Here is a 23,318-nt window from a genome sequence, read left to right on the forward strand (position 1 = left end):
AGAGCCTATAAGTCTCTTTCTTTAGGGAAATTCAACAGCCTAACTTGTCTCATGTGACATGATCTATTTTGAGAATGACTGACTCTTACCTCCAGAGAATCAAATTACATAAAAGATTGTGAAGCCAAGTCAGCGCAGGGAAAAAAGAAAATCATATGTGCCCAATTGCTTGAGTGATATGGAGCTACTGCAGCAATCTAGCCTCTTCTGAAGGAAAGGAAATGATATAATGAACACCAAGGACCTGAAATGCTGAATATTATTATTTTAAGGAATTGGAGATTTCAGGGTACATGCTTCCTTTCTCTGGTTACTGTAAGACTTTATGATCATATTTATTTTTATAATATCATCAATAAAATCCAAAGATAAAATGACTTCATTAGAATACTATGATTTCAAGAGTATCAAATATTCATTTTACTACTTTTTAATATGCAATGTAAAGCAGCATTTATCAAAATAAATGTCAGAAAAATAGGGAATAACACATTGAATAAAAATAATTTAAAGATAAATATTATGTTACTTTTCAACAGAGCTATATGAATAAATTAATGACAGTTTAGACAGCTCTTTAAAAGTCATTAAACATTAATATCACCTCGATGGTATGTTATAGAGCAGTTGAAACTGATCCATATTTATGGAAGCTCTCTGATTTCAAGAAGTTTGAATCATGGGAAAAGTTTCTGACAGATTTTTTGATGTTTTTTTTTCCTATCACAAGGAGGAAACAAATAAATATTAAAAAAATCAATGTGTGTGTGTTTGTATATGTGTGTGTTTCTGGGCAAAATTTCCAAAGATTTTGATAAATGACTTACAATAGCATAATCTTTTATTCAGAAATTTTAACATCAATTTTGAAACACATGTTATGGTTTAGATATTAGGTGTCCCCCAAAAGCTTTTGTGTGAGACAGTGTAAGAAGGTTTAAAGGATAAATGCTTGGATTAATTAATTCGCTAATACTTGGATTATGACAACCTTAACCCAATCAGTCAATTAATCCTGTAATGGGATTATCAAGTGGAAACTTAAGTTGGATAGGGTGGGGCTGGAGGAGATGGGTCATTGAAGGCATGGTTTGGGGGTATATGTTTTGTATCTGGTAAGTGGAGTCCCTATCTCTCTGTGTTTCATGATCATCATGTGAGCCACTTTCTTCCACTACACTCTTACCCCATACGTTTGGCCTCATCTCAAGCCCTGAGGAATGAATCTGTCTGTCTACTGACTGAGATCTCTGAAACTTCAATCTCCCAAATAAACTTTTTCTCCTCTAAAATTGTTTTTGTTGTGTCTGTTAGTCACAGCATCGAAAAACTTGACTAAAACAATACACTTTATGGTTTCTATTCTATTGTGGGAAAGTAAATAACCAAAGACAATGTCAGAAAGCAAATGAGTGAAAGAAATAGAAAATGAAGACTGACTGCTAAGTATACTTGATACAACCAGGTGGGAAAAGACACTCAGCTGTATGCAGCAGCAAATCTCATGTATGTAAGAAAATAAAGGCCACTAACTAGATTTAGTATGTAGAATTGAGCAAGTCCCTATTTCTTTTTAATTAGCACTAATTGTGTACTGGAAGTAAATCTAAGCCCTGAAAGTTCAGATTAATTGATTTCTAATTTTTTAACATGGACAATCATTCTCAGCAATTTATTCTTTACCCTCAATACCAGAGTTTGGATAGAGAATCAATGAATAATTACTACCCAACTTCTTCACTTTCCACTTCCCCTTCCCTTTCTGTCCCTGTTTATCCTCTTTTTCTTTCTCCTCCAATCACCTTCCCTTCTGTACTTTGTATCTTCTTATCTTCTTATCTCCACTTTCATATTCATTGCTTTCTTTCTAATCATTCAGCAATTTATGTTTTAAAAACTACTTTCACATATCGTGTATGATTTCAAATGTGTTGGGAATAAAGGGTGCATGAATGATGGAAATGTACCTGGATAAAAGAGGTGAAGACAGAAGTAGTGAACAGTCATTCTCTGAACTATCTGAAAATCAACAGCATACTGAGATGGAGAAAATGTTGCCAAGCCCTTTGTAAGAACTGCAACCATATCAATAATATCTGTGCATAGATACTCTTCTTTTTACATAATCCACATTCCTTCCTCCACTAAGAATTTTTCACAGAGTTTAAATCATAGAAAAGTGATTGGTATATGGTGAATAAATAGATGATAAATACATAGATAGATAGATAGATAGATAGATAGATAGATAGATAGATAGACCGAAGAGATGTTTAAACTCAAGTTGCCAAAGAAAATAAATTTATTAAAGGCGAATATGTTCTCATTATTGCAATAATTAAGGGTAGTATAGTACCTTTTAATAATTCTTTGTTTGAAGTACTCGGCTATGCACATTAACAAATATTTTCAATTAAAAACTCTACAAAACATTTGCAGAATCAATTTATTACTAACATCTTCTTATAATTCTATTAGATTTTTGTCTGTAAAATTACTGTTATGGTTTTTAAACTAGCCTTATGAGTGGACATTGTTTTAATGAGACTGAAACTTCATACATTCTACAATAAGCCTCTGGGTGTTATAAATAACCATATAGCGTGGGTTCTCATAAGAATTGTCTCCTATAATTGAAGAGTAGAATGAATTTGGTGACTTCTTCCTCTTACTGGCAGAAAACAAGACCCATTACACCTCATACTCTTAACTTTCCCATGGAAACTTTATTGCACCTTTTAATTTTTTTTTCTCTGAATGAAATTAAGAACTTACAAAAGGTAATTCTGGGATAGCCACAGAAAATGCAATAAGATGTCATAGAGTCTTCCCTTTAAATTGGATATATTTTATTCTAAAATTCCTCCATAGTTCAATACTGTATAACTATATGGCAGGGCAATAATTTGGGTCAATGTAAAGAAAATTAAATATATAGCTGAAAAAATGAAAATGTATATCTATCATTATAACTTTCTAATTTGATAAGCTTATTATGTAAGTAAACTAGTTATTAGTTTTGTGAAGATGTATCTCAACCTGTTTATTTTCCTTTCCTTTTTGTGTGTGTGTTGGGGGGGGGGATAGGGGTGGAGGATCTGACCTCTCTTTTTCATAAATAAAATTGCTTTTACCATTGTTTTTCAGTCATTTCATTGTTGCTTATGGATACTGCTGCACAATGTTAGAATAGAAGATCTACAGCAGAGGGTCTTGGGATGTAGCTCCGTTGGAAGAGTGCTCGCCTTACACGCACAAGACCCTGGGTACAGGATCTGTATCTCAAGATACTTATTATCTTTACCTTTACAGAGGGTAAAGATACAATCTCATACATGGAATATCAGTTATCAATGATGAAAAGAAGCTACAAAACTTAGTGATTTAAAACAACATCTTGGATAGTTTATGTGTATCACGGACTGAGGAATGGCTCATCTCAGAGGTTCTGGCTGAAGGTCACTCACAAGATTGAAATTGAAACAGTGTTTGAGTATAGACCTCAGAAGATAAAGAGGAATCCATGATTTTAAAATTATCCAACCACGGAAGTCATGAAACTTCATTTGTATAGTATTGCATTGGTCATATGTTTAATTTAGCAAGGGAAGGGAATGCAGAAGGGTCTGAATCCCAGGAGGCAAGGGACAATGGTGCCATCTTGGAATCAGGCTGTCACACATGAAGACATGATGTATTGTGAAGGGATATTAAAATGATAAAGACTAAGACTCTGTGAACACAAAATCTATGTAGAGAAGTGACTCAAATTTCCTTCTTTTTAAAGGCATGTGATACACACACACACACACACACACACACAATACTCACACTCAAATTTAGCATAGCAAATTTTATCAGAGTAAATATTGTTCTTCACATGCAAGAAACTTATTGCCATATTTTATGTCTATGTCAGGAAGCAGTAATTTTGGCCCAAAGACCAAATCTGGCCCACTGCCTTATTATGAAAATAAAGAATTATTGGAACATAGCCATGCATGTCTGTTTATGCTTTTGTGCTACAACAGTAGAGATGAAAAACGGCGAAGGAGATTGCATGGTCCGAAAACCTAAAATATATTCTACCTGGCCCTTTACAAAAAAAAAGTTTATGGATCCCTGGTCTATTCCATATAATGCCTGACATTCCCCAGGTTTGAATTTATCACTGAATAAACTTGGAACTATATAACAGTGTGACCTAAACCATCAGTCTTATTCTCCCTAGCTCCACAGAAAATATCCCTGGTTACAAAATATGTCATTCTCCTAGGCAGATCCCACACTCACAAAACAAATTATGTTCAAGTCCCAAGAACAAAGAGTATTTCAATATTTCAGAGATGTGGAAAACCCTGATTAAGAACAAAAACAAAAACATAAAATACTCAGTTCCAGTAAAATCAGTGTCTCCTTCCGTTATCTAATAAATATTGTTACAAAGATGAGATAAAACTGTCTGGAACATAGTCTGTCTTCAATGAATGCTAGATTCCTGTAAGATTTGACATTTTGTTTATAACTATTTTTTCATATCATAAACATAATCAATTTAGCATAATGGTATCTACTCCATCTCTGTTGTTTGGTATATGTGAGCATTTTCTTACTAACTTGATTCCTTTGGGGAAGAAATGAGGTCTTTGAAAACTATTCAAAATAAGACTTAGTGGAGCATTCTTTATACAGTTGTTAAGAGAAGTCTCTTGAATAATTGTAATCAAACAGAACATAATAGAAGTTAGTATCTCAATTACTTCACAGGCATACAGTAATTCAGGGTGGTTATTTATATAAACGTCTCCAAAATAATTATTGACATGGACACTTTCCACTTTCTTTGACACCAGGGGAGGTACAAAACTAAATTATGCAAAACCTAAAGTGAATGAATGAATAAAGATAGAGATTCTCTCTTGCAGAGTTTAATTTCCACAGCTAACATTTCTCCTGAATTTTAGTTCAGCATAAGCACATAAAAATACTCAGGATTCTTTCAGTGAAAATATTCCGGTTAAAAGTCAAGATAACAAGGTATCAAATGCATCACATTATGTTACAGACTAATACAGAAAGAGGAGTTCTAACTATATTTCCCTAATGGGAATAATTATGTTTTCAAACAGATGAGTATTAATTCTTCCATGTTAGGGAGTTAAAGTTATCATAATCTATAGCCAGAATAAAATTAATAGCAAGAATACTCTGAAACACTTGTCATTCAAGAGATCATTTACTCAAAAGAAAAGATTTTTCTACTGAAAGTGAATGTCACATTCACTGAGGCAGTTTGATTATTTGGGTTCATGTAACATTTGTTCACTACCGACACTGTTCCAGGCATTTTATGTAGTCATTTAACTTAATCATCTCAAATTTTTTGAAGTGGATATTATCCCATTTTATAACCAAGGAAATGGAATCCAAGAGCATGAGTCGCCTAGAGGGAGACATCTTATTAATAATACAGCCAGATTTCACACTCAGGCCTTCAGCTCTGAGTGCACTAGTCTTTCCTCTTCTAATTTAGGTCTTCAGAATAGGTAAAATATCTCCTACCAGGATGCATAGGGAAGAGGGATGCAGATATTTTTCAGAGTGTAATGTGCATAATAAAAGGCAGCTCTAAATTTATATACCTAGTCTTTACTCAAAATATTTTTATTTCATCAGTCTGCACAAATCCAGAAAATGCACATACCTGCATTTTCAGTTAGCAACCCTGATCATTCAGACTAGTTTTTCGATATTCCATTTCACCCCCACCAAAGGAAGGTGACATTATGGAGGAAAAGCAACCTTGACTATTAAATAAGAAAAGTACACTACTTGTAGTGTGGTGAAATATAAAACAACATATTGTATATTAAATGTAAATGCTGGTTATTCAAATTTAATGATTTTGTCTTGGCTGGTTAAAAATTATAATTGTTATGCTTTATGAATGTAAGAACAATTGTATGTTCCCTAACCAGGAGAAGTAGGCTCTTAAGAAGAAATGATCAATTACTCTATTTTTTATTTGGTTAATATTTTCATGAAATGCAAAAATCCCTTTATCTATAGGGGATACTTCATCTTTAAGTATTTTAATTGGCATGTAAAAAGTATCGCTATTTAGTGGGGCCATGTTACTTTCTGTTAAATGTATACATTATGTAATATTCAAATGAAAATAAGCAAAACTATTTCCTAAAACATTTGTCATTCCCTTATGGGGAAAACATTCAGATCTTTTCTTACAGCTATTTCAAATACAACACCAGGATTTATTTCTCATATCTATCTGTAGCTTAGTGTCCATTGACTGACATTTCCCTATCTCTCTTCCCTCCTACTTTCACTAGGCTGTAGTAACTATTACTCTGTTTTCAACTTGTATGAGATCAAATTTCTAGATTCCACATAGGAGTGGAATGTCATTGATCTTTCTTCCCATGCCTACATTATTTTAGTCAACATTATGACCTCCAGTTCTGACCAGCATGGCAAATGGGAGGATTTCATTTTTTTATGGCTGAACAATATTCCATTGTGTATATATACACAACACTTTATCTGTTCATCAATTAGTCGGCACAAAAGTTGTGGAAGTATAGATGTTTCTCCATCATACTGATTTTATTTCCTTTGAATATACACCAATTATTGGCATTGCAACATCAGTCATACAGTAGTCCTGTTTTTAATTTATGAGAAATTTTCATTTTTTCATGGTAGCAGCATTGATTTATGTTCTCACAGCAGTGTGAATGTTCCCTTTCTGCACATTGCAGCACTTACGCATGTCTTATACATGTGTGTTTTTATGTCATCAATAGTGAAGAGAAGTTATATCTCATTTTTTATTGATTTAAAAATATATAAAATAAATGACAGCAGAATGCATTACAATTTTTATTACACATATATACCACAATTTTGACACCCAATATCTCATTGTTTTGATTTGCATTTCTGTGATGACTACTGATATTGGCCATTTTCACATGAATTCATTGATCATTTGTATGTCTTCTGAGAAATGTCTGTTTAGGTCTACTGTGTATTTTTTATTATATTATCATTTTGGGGGGATAGTAGGGCTTGAACTCTGGGTCACTCCACCGCTGAGCCCCATCCCCAGCCTTATTTTGTATTTCAGTTAGAGACAGGGTCTCACTGAGTAGCTTAGTGCCTTACTTTTGCTGAGGCTGACTTTGAACTCAATATTCTCCTGCCTCAGCTTCCGGAGCTACTGGGATTATAGGCATGTGCCCTACACAGCTTATATTCTCATTATTGCTATTATTTATTTTTGCTACTGATTTTTTACTTCATTATAAATTCTGGGTATTAATCCCTTGCCAAACGTATAGTTTGTAAATATATTTTCTTTTTTTGTACAATGTCTCTTTACTCTCCTGATTTTCTTGCTTGTAATAACTTTTCATTTAGATGGAATTTCATTTGTCTATTCTTTTCCTGTGCATTTGGGTTGTTATTAAGAACTACTTGTCAATTTTCATGTCCTAAAGTATTTCTCATATGTTTTCTTCTAGCACTTTAATAGTTTCTGGCTTTGTATTTAAATATTTAATCAATTTTGAGTTGATTTCTGTACATTATGGGATGTAGGCATCGCTTTTATTCTTCTGCATGTGGATCTTTAATTTCCAACTCTATTTATTGCACAGACTGTCACTTTTGCAATTCCTGTTGTGACACCTTTATTAAATATCAGTCAGCCCTCGACATGACAGTTTGCTTCATACCTTTCTCTTCTGTTCTGTTGGGGTGTGTGTGTGTGTGTGTGTGTGTGTGTGTGCGTGCGTGTGTGTGCACTGCATGTGTGTGTGTGTGTGTCTGTCTGTCTGCTTTTTCTGCCAGTATTATGCTGCTTCTATTACTGTAGCTCTGTAGTAAATTTTTGAAGCTGTTATTGAACTTAATATTTTTGTGCCAATTGAGTTTATATTAATTATATACCTTATACTTCTTTCTAAAATATTACATGGACTGTGTCATGATTTTCCAGAATACTTTAAATTTCTTATATAGGAAAAAAAACCTTTAAAAACAAGTTTTTTAAATTCATGTTCATTTATTCTTATTTATTTACTTATTGGTGCTGATGATCCAACCCAGGGTCTTTCTTCAATGGACCTTATCATTTAGACTCCATTTATATATTTTAAATATTTTTTAAAATTTATTTTATTGGTTTTAATTAGTTTGACATAACAGTAGAATTCTTTTGGATAAATATATGGAATAGGATATACCTTATTCTAATTAGGACCCCATTCTTATGAGTGGGCGAAATGGTGTGGTTCACTTAGGTATTTTCATATGAGTATAGAGGATTATTATGTTTGATTGATTGTACTATCTTTCCTATTCCTATCTTCCCTAACTTACTTCTGTTCTCCATTGTTTAATCTATTTAACTTCTCTTCTTCCTATTTCCCCACCCGCCTTTATTGTGTTTTAGCTTCCACATATAAGCAAAAAAAAAATTGACCTTTAGCTTTTTGGAAGTTGACACTAAAATAGGCAAGAAGACTAATGAAACAGAATAGAAGACACAAAGAAAAAAAATGCAGTTATTTTATACTAGACAAGGGCTCCAAAAACACATACTGGGAAAAAAAAAAAGGTAGTCTCTTCAACAAATGATGCTGGGAAAACTGGAAATCCAAATGTAACAGAATGAAAGTAAATCCCTATCTCTCAACCTGCACAAAAATTAACTCTAAATGGAGCATATACCTAAGAAGTACACCAGAAACCCTGCACATACTAGAAGAGAAGACACAAATGGTGTTACTCTATGTATAATCAGAGACACGAAAAATTGTGGTCTATATGATATGTGAAATGAAATGCATTCTGTTATCATGTAGAACAAATTAGAATAATTTTTTTTTAAAAAAAGAAAGGGTAGGTTCAACATTTCAACATATTGGCCAGGAACTGACCTCCAGAACAAAGGTCTTAAAGTACAAGAAACAAAATAAAATAAAATAAGTGAAAGGAATGGCAACAAATTAAAAGGCTTCTTCACAGCAAAGAAACAATCAAGAGTGTGAAGAAGCCTACAGAGTGGTCGAAAATCTTTGACACCTACATCTCTGATAGGTCATTAATTTTCAGGATATACAAACAACTCAAAAAATTAAGCACCAAAATAAGCTAAATAAATAAATAACCCAATAAATAGAAGGATAAAGAAACTGAACATATTCTTCTCAGAAGAAGAAATATGAAGGGTCAACAAATTACTTTATTTCCTGTAGGGAGGCAATCCATTAAGGACACAATTAATAGAATATTTTATTTGAAAGAAAGATCCTGAGAAATAAAAATATAGTTTCATCTGAAAACAAGTTCATCATTTGGAAACATTAGACATACATTCATGAAAGGAACTTGCTAGAATACCAGATCAGAGATAAGAGTAATACTAATGAAATAGGTTAATGCAAACAAAAGACAGCAAAGTAAAATATTGAGAGTAATTATTTTCTTTTTTTAAGAGAGAGTGAGAGAGGGAGAGAGAGAGAGAGAAAGAGAGAGAGAAGAAGAAGAAGAAGAAGAAGAAGAAGAAGAAGAAGAAGAAGAAGAAGAAGAAGAAGAAGAAGAAGAATTATTTTCAACATTTATTTTTTAGTTATCGGCGGACACAACATTTTTGTTTTGTATGTGGTGCTGAGGATCGAACCCGGGCAAGCGCGCTACCGCTTGAGCCACATCCCCAGCCTGAGAGTAATTATTTTCAATAAAAAATATTTGAATGATTTTTAAATTTTGTATTTAGTAACACTTTCAGCATTATTCTCTAATTAAGGACTTTTTCTTGATTTCTATCTGAATAAAATATTCTTCTTAATTCAACCCAAACCATATTGCATCCTCTAATAACAGACTCATTTTATAACCTTATCTAATTCAGAATACTTTAGCTCACTTCTCATATATTCCTTCATACATTTTCAATTTTAATTTGATCTTTCAAAGCATAATAAGCTGTTTCAGTTCAAACCAACTAATTGAATTGAATTTATTTAGTATGATTTGAGAGCTATGGTTTGTGCCTCAAATGTACATATGCTGGAAATACGATTTCCAGTGTGGCAATATTGAGCAGGCAGAACATTCAAGAATTAGAGTAAGTGGAAGGACATTAGATAGATCATCTAATCACCTTATGAACATATTAATGCTGCTTAATGGAAGTGAGTGTGTCTTGTAGTGGTGAATTAACTTCTAGAAGAGCAGGTTAATATAAACATGATTCCTGATTCCTTTCTTCCCAGGTGCTCCTTCTGCACATGCTGGCTTCATCCTGCTTGTCTACTACAGGGTATGAATCAGAGATTTCTCACCATGATTCCAATGCCTGCTACCAGGTTCATGAGCAAGATTAATTTCTTTATTTCATATGTAGCTTAGTCTCAGATATTTTGATTTAGCCTACCCAAATAATCTAAAAACAAGTGAAAAATATCTTTTATTTCCTGTGAATTAAATTGAATTCAATTCAACTCAGCTCAGAAATCATACTAGTCCTGACCTAGTAAGTCTCGCTGTAATCACTAATAAGTTCATATGTACTATAGAATATGTAATTCAAGGGACCTGAATTTAATCATTCTGTTTTGTTAATTTGGAACCAAGCTATTACTGTGATTATTAAACCAAATCTTAATATATTTTTTAAAGAGAGAGAGAGAGAGAGAGAGAGAGAGAGAGAGAGAGAATTTTCCAATATTTATTTATTTATTTATTTATTTATTTTAGTTTTTGTTGGACACAACACTTTATTTTATTTTTATATGGTGCTGAGGATCAAACCCAGTGCCCTGCACATGCCAGGCAAGTGCACTATCACTTGAGCCACATTCCCAGCCCAAACCAAATCTTAATATTATGCATACCTTACCATTAATAGAATAAGACACTTAATGATTTGGTACTCTATCATAAATCCTCTTTTATTTTTTTTTTAGGTTTTCTACAACTGAAGCTCTTTTTTTGTAAAAGTCTTTATTCACAGAATTAACTCTTCTATATTCTCAACTACCTATGATTGCATAATACAATAATTATAGCCTTTTGTGTGGCAGACACTAGGCTAAGTACTTAACAGTATGTAATTCAATAAAAAAGAAAAGGAAAAGCATAACCTTCTCTAGAAGCTGCAAAAGAAAGAAAAACCTAAAATCAGAAAATATTGTAGATTAGGTGAATTACTAAGTACATACCGAAATAATTATAAAGAAGTATGGAGGTGAAAAGATAAAGAGAGAACAATGTTGAAAATGAGGATGTAAAAAATAGCATTTTTCCATTATCTTTCTCAAAATCACCCCAAAGCAACCAAAGAAATGAGAAAATGCACAAATGTATTAAGACAGTGAAACCATTAAAATGAATTTTTTTATAAGTTGAAATTGAAATAAAAAACCTCCAGAAAAATGTTCCAAGAAAGATATTTCTAGTTCCACATGATTTTGTTTGTGAGTTTTATAAAAAAATTTCATGAAATACTAATGAGGATTTTCTAGAAATGTTTCAAGCCTAGTAAAAAGGAGATAGCTGACAAAGTACATTGAATTGATTAATTTCCCTGCCCAAAATACCATAAAATGTACAAAAATATATGAAACTATCCCCTATCATCCCTGATGAGGCACAGTATGTGGGGTTGACATCCCTGGGAGAAGAAAAAGATAAGGTGAGGAGCTCCTCATTTGCCCTAGCACTTTCCCTATGGACATTGCAAGTTTGGAGGAATAAAGAAGAAAGCAACAGGTTTACATAAGGAGACAGAGACTGAAATTTTGTATGTGAAAAGACCTAAAAAATAGGAGATAGAGAAGTACAACACCAAACCTGGGCATTATCCTTATAACTTTTGGCTACTTATGCATAAGGCAAAGCTCTTAGCAACCTAGTAGAATATAGAAATGTTTAGCTAATCAAACATATGCAATTTTAAGCAGCTATATTTTCCTGAGAGAGATATTGGAGTTAAAACTCTGCCAAGGAGTAGCTGGCTCACCACATTAGGCTTTTAGATGAGAGTACAGAAGTTCTAGTCTCTGAAGGTAAAGGGCAAGGTCACCTATCCAACTGTTCAGGTGTGATGGCAGAAGTCCAAGGTGTATACTAGTTCACCATTTATGACTTCAGTGAAATGATAATAAAAGTAATGACTAAAGTCTAGAGACTAATATATATATATATATATATATATATATATATATATATATATATATATATATATATTTCCAAGAAATATATTTCTAGTTCCACATGATTTTGAGAGAGAGAGAGAGAGAGAGAGAGAGAGAGAGAGAGAGAGAGACCAATAATAACAAAACCTAAAATAAAACTTTGAGGAGATCAGAATACTGATCTTTACTCAAGATAAAATGTGTTCTATTTGCAAGAGAACATAATGCAGTTCTTTAAAACCTCCATGTAACAATGTTGTCACATAGTAAGAAAAGGAACTAATAGTGAAAAATGAAAAGGAAATAATACACAAAAGAAATATGTAGCTTATTTAAGTGTTGGGTTTTTATGAGGTTGTTTAAAATAATTATGAATAATAGAGTAGGTGTTATGGTTTGGATGTAAAGAAGTGTACCCCAAAAGCTCATGTGTGAGAGACAGAGTGAAATGACTGATTCACAGATGAAATGATTGGGTAATGAGAGCCCTCACCCAACCAGGGAATTAATCCCTGAAAGGAATTAACTGGTAACAGACAGGGAGTGGCTGGAGGAATTGGGCACAGGGGGCATGCCTTTGGAGATATATTTTGTATCTGATGAGTGGAGTCTCTGTATTCTTATCATCATGTGAACCACTTCTTTTCATTGCACACTTCTACCATGATGTTCTGCCTCACCTTGAGCCCCAAGGAATGGGACTGACTGTCTATTGACTAAGACTTCTCAAATGTGAGCCCCAAATAAACTTTTCCTCCTTAAAAGAGTTCTTTTTGGGTATTTTAGTCACAACAGTGAAAAAGCTGCCTGAAATAGAAATTGGTACCAAGAAGTAAGGTGATTGCTATTATTAACATGACCATGTGGTTCAGAAGCTTTTTGGTGCCTTTTGAAATTTATGGGAGGAATTTTGAGATGTTTATCAATACAAGCTAGAAATATTTTAGATTATTGTGAGCTGAGTTTAGTGGCCAATTCTGGTGGGAGCTCAGAAGACCAGAGTGTCAAAGGACCATGAACATTGGAGAGAGGGCTCAAGAGGGTTCAGAGAAGGACCAGAATGCCAAAAAGACTATGGACAATGAAGACAGGACTCAAGAGTGTTCAGAGAAGGAGGAATCTATTGAAAATTGTACTAGAGCGCATTCGTGTTATGTTCTGGCTGAATTTTGTCTGAATTTTGCCCATGTGAAAGAAATTTCTAGGCAAAAGAGCTGTGGCTTCCAGCCAAGTTTATCATGGTATTTAGGAGTAGAATGCACAGAAGAAAGATTTGAAAACTTGAAATTAAAAAGTGTGAGTAAAACTGGGGCTAAGAAAGTGGCAGTTGTTAAAGACATTAATGTCACTAAAGAAATGCTAAAGACTTTTCAGAGAGACAGTAAGACACATGATATCTTGGGAATTGGCAAGATCAAACCCATTTCCCATACTTAAGGGAGTAAAAGTAAAAATTCTCTTCTGAAGAGACCTGTGAGTCACCTTTCTTACACAAAAGGGCCTGGGAAGTGTTTTCAATGTGTTCAGCCATCCAGGACTCTCTGAGTCCCTGAAGGCTTGGGTATAGCTCCACATGGTGGCAGAACTTGGTGTCAACCATGTCTTGCAGGTTCTGCAGGAATGGAGAGTGTTGGATTTAGGAAGTCATGAAAGTGCCCACTGATATCTCAAAGAAAGGTCTGAGAGGTCAGGCAAAGTACCCCAGGAGCAGATACCTTGTGGGCTGCCACTGAGAGGAGTAGTGCTTGCAGATGTGAGGAGGAAGCTGAAATTAAGAATTATTAATACCTTGGAATGTTGCCCAGGAAAGCTGTAGGCATCAAGTGGAGATAAGCCTATAGAAGGGCTACTTGGTCTGTAACTAACAAGGCCACAGAGGTAAAGCTACACAGCCCCCAGGAGAGGACATCATGATGCCATGTCCTCCAGTTGCTGAACACAAAACTACAGGACTTCTTTTCCCAGCTGGATTTTGGTTTTGCTTTTGGTCCATCCCTTCATTCTCTGCCCCTATTTTTCTGAAATAAAATGTTTACTCCATATATTTATATATAGGATACTTGTAAATTACTTTTGATTTTTTTTTTCAGAGGTGACTTTGGACTTAAATTTTTGAGTATTTTTGTCCAGTGCTGTGGCACATGCCTATAATCCCAGCAGATGAGGAGGTGGAGGCAGGAGGATTGCAGCCTCAGCAAAAGTAAGGTGGTAAGTAACTCAGTGAGACCCCCTCTCTAAATAAAGTACAAAATAGGGCTGGGAATGTAACCCAGTGGTCAAGTGTTTCTGAGTTTAATCCCTGGTACCCACTGGAAAATCAAAACAATAAACACTTTTGAGCATTTTTGAAACTGTTGAGACCATGTGGACTCTTGGAAATGAACTAAATATATTTTGCATTGTGAGATTGTCATGAGCTTTTGGAGGCCAGGGGTGGAATATAATGGTTTGAATGGGAGGTGTCCCCCAAAAGCTCATGTGTGAGACAGTGCCAGAACATTCAAAGGTAACATGATTGAGTTTTGAAAGCCTTAACCCAATCAGTGAATCATTTCCCTGATGGGACTAACTCATCCATAATTTAAGGCAGGTAGTGTGTGGCTTGAGGAGGTGGGTCAATGGGGACATGACTTACTTTGAGGTATATATTTTGTATTTGATGAATGGGATCTCTCTCTCTCTCTCTCTCTCTCTCTGAACAGCTTTCCTCTACCATACTTTTCTGTAATGATGTTCTGCCTCATCTCTATCTCTGAGGAATGGAGCCTTGCTGTCTATGGACTGATACTTCTGGAACCATCGGCCTCCAAATAACATTTTCCTCCTCTAACTTTGTTTTTGTCAGATAGTTTAGTCCCAACAGCAAAAAAGCTAACTATAAAACAGTGCGAAAATAGTAGGAAGTTGGATAAATTCACCACAGATTGTCAGTATATATATTTTTAAAATGCAGTTAGGAATTCTATATATTAAAGATAAGTATAACTAAAATTAAAAATCAATAGATGCATTTGATAGGAAACTAACCAAGGTTTAAAAAATAATAAACTTATTGGACTCTAGTTAGTCATCATAGAGGTCAATTAGAGGAGATAACATGGGAAAAATGGGTTAGAACTAGGGCACTGGATTTTACTGTGATTAAGAAAGGCATATTCAGCAAAAAGTTGTAATAGTAAAATCAGTTAATACAAATGTAAACAAACAGTGCAATAAAAAGAGAAAAATAATTGGTAGAAGACACAAAGGGTAATGTTTGAGATGATTTTTTTAAATAATAAATAAAATGTAAAGTGCTAAACATGAGGTTTAACATTGACACGAAGGGTTTAACTTTGGCCCAAGAGAGTGAGAAATAAAGAAATCAAGTAGAAGCCTAACTTCCAGTAGCTCATAGAACATACCATGTCAGAACTACAAATAGCATTTAAAGAATATAAACTTTTAAATGACAATTTAAAAAGTGGGAGTGTGAATAATGATAGAGAGGATGGAGTGTTCTCTATTATGAGCAATGGATGATTTTTTAATACCAATAAATATGTAGATATTATAACATATAAACAATCACAAAATGAGAAAGTCATAAAATTACATGAAAAGAAAGCTTTACACCAATATAAAAATAAAACTTTTGTTTTAAAAAAGGAATGGGGGACTAATCAGCTACACAATACCTAGATTTACAACAACAACTAAATAAATAAATAAATAAAAACTTTTTTTTACTTACATCATAAATTCTACAGCCTTTGCTGTAGATATATTTAAAAGGAAATTTCTTTAAGCATTTATAAAAGTTAATCACAATTATTGTGAGCATTCTAGAACTGTTTCCTTGTTTTTTAAACATTTTCTTATAATTAAAATGAAAAGGGAAATTTAAAAATTCAAAAGTATAGCAGTTAAGTTAAAAGATGTTTTGAAATTTAATGTAATTTCTTTATTATTTGTTTGGCTTTCTCATGAGAAAGATATTTCTGAAATATATATTTCTGCAATTTAACTATACTAATTACATTGAAGCTGCTGACTGGAATCCCAACAGACATACCTTTGAACAATGTATCAAGTGTGATGAGTACAATCAATCCTCAATTTGCATGACTTTATACTGTTTGCAAACTGTGATGAACCATTTCAAAAAGTCTGTTAGATAGTGTTTTGTGATGGGAAATCAAAAATACCAACAAGGATTCACTAATGAATTAGTAATGAAGTTAAGTTATTGGTAGCTACTGATCATATATTTGGCTTATCTTTATATAATTAATATTTTAACTTCATTTTACATGAAATGAGCAAGTTACAATTGCTAATACATATAGAAATTAGGGAAAATAAAGTAGAAAATAAAGTAAGGATGATTCAATTAATTTCTAATTATTTGGCTTTTTGAGAAAATCGTACATTTCAAATACACTTTTTTTTCATCATATACTTTATGATATCTTGTCTTGGAATACAGGAATGCTAGAGCAAGAGAGGATGGAATCCAAGATCCCCAGTGAATAGCAGAAGCCACAGCTCTTGCCAAACCATGTATGTAGTATGTTTTCTATGCCTACATTCCAATGATAAAACTTAATTTATAAATTCAGTTCAGTAAGAGACAATAACTATCAACAAACTAAATCAATTTAAACAATATGCTGTGATGTAAATTATATGAATATATTTTTCTCTCAAACAATCTTATAGTACTTCTAACTTTTCACTTCAAGGAAGCAAGCTAAGTTTTAGCTCTGGTATATCCAAAATACTCATATCACTAATCTTGCATTTTGGAAATTGTATTAAGTAATATAGTGTGTCAATTAAGCCCCACCCCTACAATATCTGATATCCTAGAGGACTGTTAAATAACTAACAGGGGCATTGCTTATATAGCATGGATACATAGATAAAGAGATGACTCACATCCCAAAATAGGATGAGACCTGTGTTACATTTCAATACAGGACTCACAACTCAGTGTTAGGGTAGCTGGTACAAATATCCATGAGACACATCTCTAAGTCAAGCAAAGATATATTGACAGAGCATATCTGCTAGGCTGCCCTTTTGCATGGTGCAGCAATGACCTGCTGAAAAAACTTCTTAACTATATAGTCATGTACAATGAAGTAGTCATTCCAGTTAAAAAACCCATCCGGTCTTATGATTGTTACTTGTCTTTGTTGTGATTTCTGTAGATTGTGGCTCTTTGGGGCAGGCTTAACAAGAAGGTCATGCCTGGGTGGTCTTTTCAAAATGGAGTGACTTTGGCCTAAGGACCTAACACTCAGCATGGTGCATAATTTTAAATATGTGTATTGTATATTTCTGGAATTTTGCATGTAATATTTGCAAACTGCAATTTACCATATGTAACTAGAAGTGAGGAAAGAAAAATGTAAATAAGGGATGACTACTGTAATTTCCCATCTTGATTAAAATTTGACTACTGTCATAATCTTAATAATGTCTGAATGTTAATATCTGAGCCAACAGAAGAGTTGTGCTCTATCTCTATTCAGCCCTGTTAGACTTGAACTCCTCAAAATATTGTTTCATATTTTCATGTATTTTTAAAAATATTCACTTATTTTGCAATTGACTCCTGTTAATTGTTTTTAATATAAATAATTTTAGCAATTTATATTCAGTTTTCAACTATATATGACTCAAATTTTCCTCACATATAATATGGAAAGCCTGAATGGGGAAATAATTAACAATGAGCCTTGAAGCAGTTAAAAAAAAAAAAAGTTTAATACTAAAGAAAAACCCAGGACCAGATGGATTCATAGCTAAATTCTACTAGACCTTCATGGAAGAACTAATGTCAATGCTACTCTAATTATTTATTGAATTATAAAAGAAAAAATACTTCCAAACTTACTCTATAAAACCTGCATAGTTCCCATACCTAAAACAAGATAAAAGCATTTTGAAAAAATAAAACTAGAGACAATTTCTCTGATGCATAGTGTAAGCACAAATGAGCAAGGTGGGAAGCGAGAAGCAGACCACAGTGCAGCAAGCTCTTCTTTACTCATTGGGAGAGTCAATTGGCCTGACTCAGTTTCCAGGTGGAAAATAGTGGTCTGAAATAAAGGTTATATAGGGTTCATTTAGGGTAGGACAGGAGGGTAGTTCTTGGGGTTCATTATATTGGGGTTGGCTGATCTATTAGTGTGGAACAGATTGTTAATAGGGAATTTTCTGGGGGCTTATCGGATTGGGATCACTTGACCCATTAGGGTATCAGGAGTCAGTCAAATGCAAGTTCCTGTTGTGTTCCTTCCCTCTAGCTGAGGCCTGGGTTTTTAAACAACACAACCTTCAATTTTACCCAGACAAGGCGGGTTGGGCAACAGCTGCATATAGGGGAAATGTCCTTAGACTTATTTCCATATTCTTCTATATGGATGTGAAAACTGTCATGATATATTATCAACTGTATTCTAAATCACATTTAAAATATTGTATGTCATGATAAAGTGGGTTTCATTCCAGGGATGAACGGATGGTTCAACATTCACAAATCAATGCATGTGATAAACAACTTAAATAAAATCAAGGACAAAATGATCATCTCCACATTATTATCTTCAAAGATGTAGAAAAAAAAAACACCTTCAAAGTTCAACTCCTATTCATGGCAAAATCCCTGAAGAAAATATAGGTTGTAGAAACTTAGCATTAGATAAGATACATATGACAAACCCTAAGCCTACATCATACTGAATGGGGAAAAACTGAAAACATTTCCTTCTAAAATTAGAATAAGACATGGATACTTACTCTCTCCAATCCTTTCAATATAATAACTGAAATTTTAGCCTGAACAATTATGCTAGAGGAGGAAATTAAAGGCATAATCCATGATAACATAAAAAATATAAAATACTTGGTATAAATCTAACTAAAGAGATTAAACACCTCTAAAAGGAACATTTCATACCACTTGGGGAAGAAAATTAAATAGATAAGGAAACCATAAAATAGAAAGACCATCCATATTTGTGGATAGGAAGAATCAATATTGTTAATACGGCCACAATATCAAAAGATATCTAGAGATTCAATACAACTTCCTTCAAAATGTCAATGATATTTTCTCGTATAGAAAAAAGTATACTAAAATCTATAAGGAAGGACAAAATATGCAGAATAGTTAAAATACATCTGAGCAAAAAAAGTAATGCCAGAGGCATCAAAATACCCAACTTCAAATTACACTAAAGAGCCATAGTAACAAAAACAGCTTCGTACTGTTATAAAATAGGCAGGTAGACCAATAGAACAGAATAAAAGACACTGGGACAAAACCTTGTCTGGGCGATGCTACCAAAAACTTACAGTGGAAAAAAAGAAACCCTCTTTAACAAATGGTGTTGGAAAAACTGGATATCCATATGTAAAAGACTGAAAATAAATCCCTCAGACTGTTAAAAATTCAAGTCAAAATGTATCAAAAACCATGAAATAATACCAGGAATTTTGCAACTCCTAAAAATGAACGTAGGGGAAACTCTCTGATATATTGGCACAGGCAATAACTCTTTGAATAGGACTGCCATAGCCCAAAAAATACTATAAAGAAACAATAGATAGGATGCCATCAAATTAAAACTCTGCATAGCAAAGAACATACAAAATGGGAGAAAATATTTGTCAGCTTTTCTCCTGGCAGAGGAATAATATCTAGAATATATGAAGAATATACACACAAAAGAACTCAGAGCCAAAGGGGGAAAAAACAATAAATGGGAAAATGAACTCAACAAACACTACTGAAAAGAAAATTTCTAATAGCCAACAATTTTATATAAAAATGTTCAATATCTCTAGCCAACAGGTAAATACAAATCAATACTACACTGAGATTTCATCAAACTGGAGTTAAAATGGTAATCATACAAATAATTGTAAATATTGGTGAAAATGTGGGGGAAAACAAAAATTATACATTGTTGGTGGGAACATAAATTAGTATAGCCACAGTAGAAATCAGCATTTAGGTTCCTCAGACTACCAAGAATAGAACCACATTTCCCCCCAAAGAACTGAAGTCAGCATACTATAGCTGTAAACACATAACTGGGTTAATATTAGCACAATTCACAATAACCAAGTTACTCAACCTGACTGAGTGTCCATCAACAGATGAACAGATAAAATGTATGCACAATGGAGTTTAATTCACAAAGAAGAAAAATAAACTTGCTCCCCCCCCCCACTAGGAAAAAGGGTAGAAGCAGAGAGTACCATGTTGAGTGAAATGAACCACACTTAAGTCAAGGGTTATGTTTTCCCTCATATAAGGAAGAGGCATGGGAGGGACATGTGCTCTTCTACATCCTTCGCCTTCCTGCAGTGCATTTGAAGTCTCTGCCTTGGGGTGTGCTTTTCACTGTGGCGACAAAGTCAAGGTAACTGCAGATTACTTTAGTGACTTCCACACATGTTTGAGCTCACCACCTGGCAATCTCCTTATCATCTGGAAAAATCCCTAATATTATTTTCAGAACAGGGAAGACAAATTCCCTGTCCCAGTGACCTTCTCTTGTCTGGTTCTGGCTTCTTGATATTTCTGCAAACCATGTAATCTCAGAAGACTGAGCTGATTTTTTTCAACCCCTTGTCTCCTGGTATTTTATCTTAATTCCATGGCATTGGAAATAGCTCCACTAATTTTCTGGTATGTCTGTCAACTGCATAAGACTGACAGTGAATTTGCCTGTCCTTTTTCCCACTGAGAGATTTTCATCCCTTAATCTTAATGGGTCCTATTTTTTTTTTTTTTTATGGGAGAATCACCGACTTTGTCAATTACACTTCAAAGGAACCACTCTCAAATTTTTGAGAAAGGTGCTTAAGTTTTGCAAGGAATATATATTTACAACTCTAAGCTATTTATAGTCATGCCTAAAGAAAGGTAGGTTAGGTCCATTATAAGGTATGTGTTAGCAAGAAAAATATCATAAAATTCCTTTCAGCACAGAACTTTTTCAAGTAAGCCTTTCAGTGGGTTCTGGGTCATAATGGGGACAGAACCTAGTGCTGCTAGAAGCCATGACAGAATTTGGTCAGGTCATTTTAGGCAGGAGTTTGAACAAAAGTTTTGTATACATATTCTGAGTTTCTCACCCTAGTTAACCATATCAAATATGATCCTGAGTATTAGCTCTATATAATGAGTGGATGTTGCCTAGTGGATGGAGTTAATGCTGAAACTAGGGCATAAAAGGAATTGCTGCTTACATCTTGTTCTCTTGAATCAACTTGGTGGTTGAGTTCTCCAAATTTGATTATTCCAGCCAAGGTCCTGTACATAACTGCAGAAGTGAGCCATCCCACAATATTTATTTTAAATTACAAATCCTCAGACACTGTGAAGTAATAAATAATCATTATTGTTTCAAGTCACTAATTTGGGGAAACTGTTTGTTAACTAATAAATTAGTAGGTAACTAATATGTTACAAAATGTATGTTTAATGCCAGATGTTTTACATCATCAATATGTACCTTCTTTTGTATTACAGAACAACATCCTACCAATGTAAAAATAGAGTTATAACTTTATTTTACTTATTTTGATGTCATTTTACAACTTTTTGCATACATTTTGCCCAAGTCCATGTACAGTAACTCACCAATGAGGTATCAAATTCTAGAAGTAATTTTTGGAGAAAGTGTAATTATTTCTTTTAGCTACAGGAATATGAAAGATTCTTGTTTTAACTACCAACATATACATGTCTTAAAGCCTTGCTGTTTGAAAATTATAGACCACAAATATGCAAATATACAACAGTTAATGTTTTAGAATTAGGCAAATAACCAGTTAATGTTTAACAGTAACTGATTTATAGTTAAAAGATAAAAAGTCAGCAATAGAAATTAAGACAAAGTTAAGATGATGCAGTATTAAGAAGATATTTTTGAGTAAAGCATAACCTCTAGTTATGTGATTATAAATGTGCTGACTCATTAGATTATTGCAATAGGGACTCAATACCTTCAATAATAAAAACAGAATTTAAGAATACTAAATCTGTGTCCTTCAATAACTTATTAAATTATTAATATGTTCTTAGCTGCATACAAAAAAGAAAATCTCTTCAATTTTGTGTATTTTAAAAAATTCTCCTTTAAAAAATGTGTGTGACTTATGAATGAGAACTTTTAGAGATCACAAGCACTGGAATTTGAAAATCCTGATTCATACAGATTACACCAGGCCACTGTTCGACAGAAAGAGGACACTTACTTCTTGTCTTTAATTACTTTTTTTCCTTTTTTGTATTTATAGGAAGCATCCATTCAGCATCAAATACTTTTTCCCTCTCTTAATATTTTTGAAGAAATTCTCACAAAGCCATGTGACCAGTCTTGGGTTACACTCAGCCTGGTCACAAGACTTTAAAATCAATATGGAGATATTATAAATGAAGAGAAAGCCTTAAGGATTTCAAAGGTTAGCCTAATTGTTTCTACAGGGACCATGGCAAGAGTGTGGAATTTGAGATCAGATATTCCAGATTCCATCTTGCCCCTATCACCTGTGAGAACTTGAAAATAAAATGTTGTAGGCTTTAGCTTCCTTATATGTAAAATAAACATTATTATAACACAATTTTAAAAGATTAGATGGGACATAAGGTGGAAATGTGGAACTCCATAGAACACTTATCCAATGAGGTTATTTGTCAATATTATGTCTTGGTTCTATTATATTGGCTCATTTTATGATAGTGTTCATATTTCATATTTGACCTAAGCATCCATATTGTAACAAAATGGCAATTTAACCCTCAGACCATACTTAGGTTAATCACATTAAAAACATAATTACCTGAAAATATGGAACATTGGATGGAATTCATGGGCTGCTTTATAACATGTAGAGTCAAAATATTTAGTAAAACTGAAAAATCAATTACTCCAATTCTCCTTGACTCTAAGGTCAAACTTGAAAAATGGGGCTGCTATTTTCAGGACTTGGCTCTATGGATTACAATAAACTGAAGAACCACAATAAACTGAAAAATCACAACACCTAAATAAAGTGAAGAGTTTAAGTGTAGTAATATCTAATGGA

The sequence above is a fragment of the Spermophilus citellus genome (assembly GCF_964194105.1).
Source record: "Spermophilus citellus genome assembly, chromosome: 2".
NCBI lineage: Eukaryota > Metazoa > Chordata > Mammalia > Rodentia > Sciuridae > Spermophilus > Spermophilus citellus.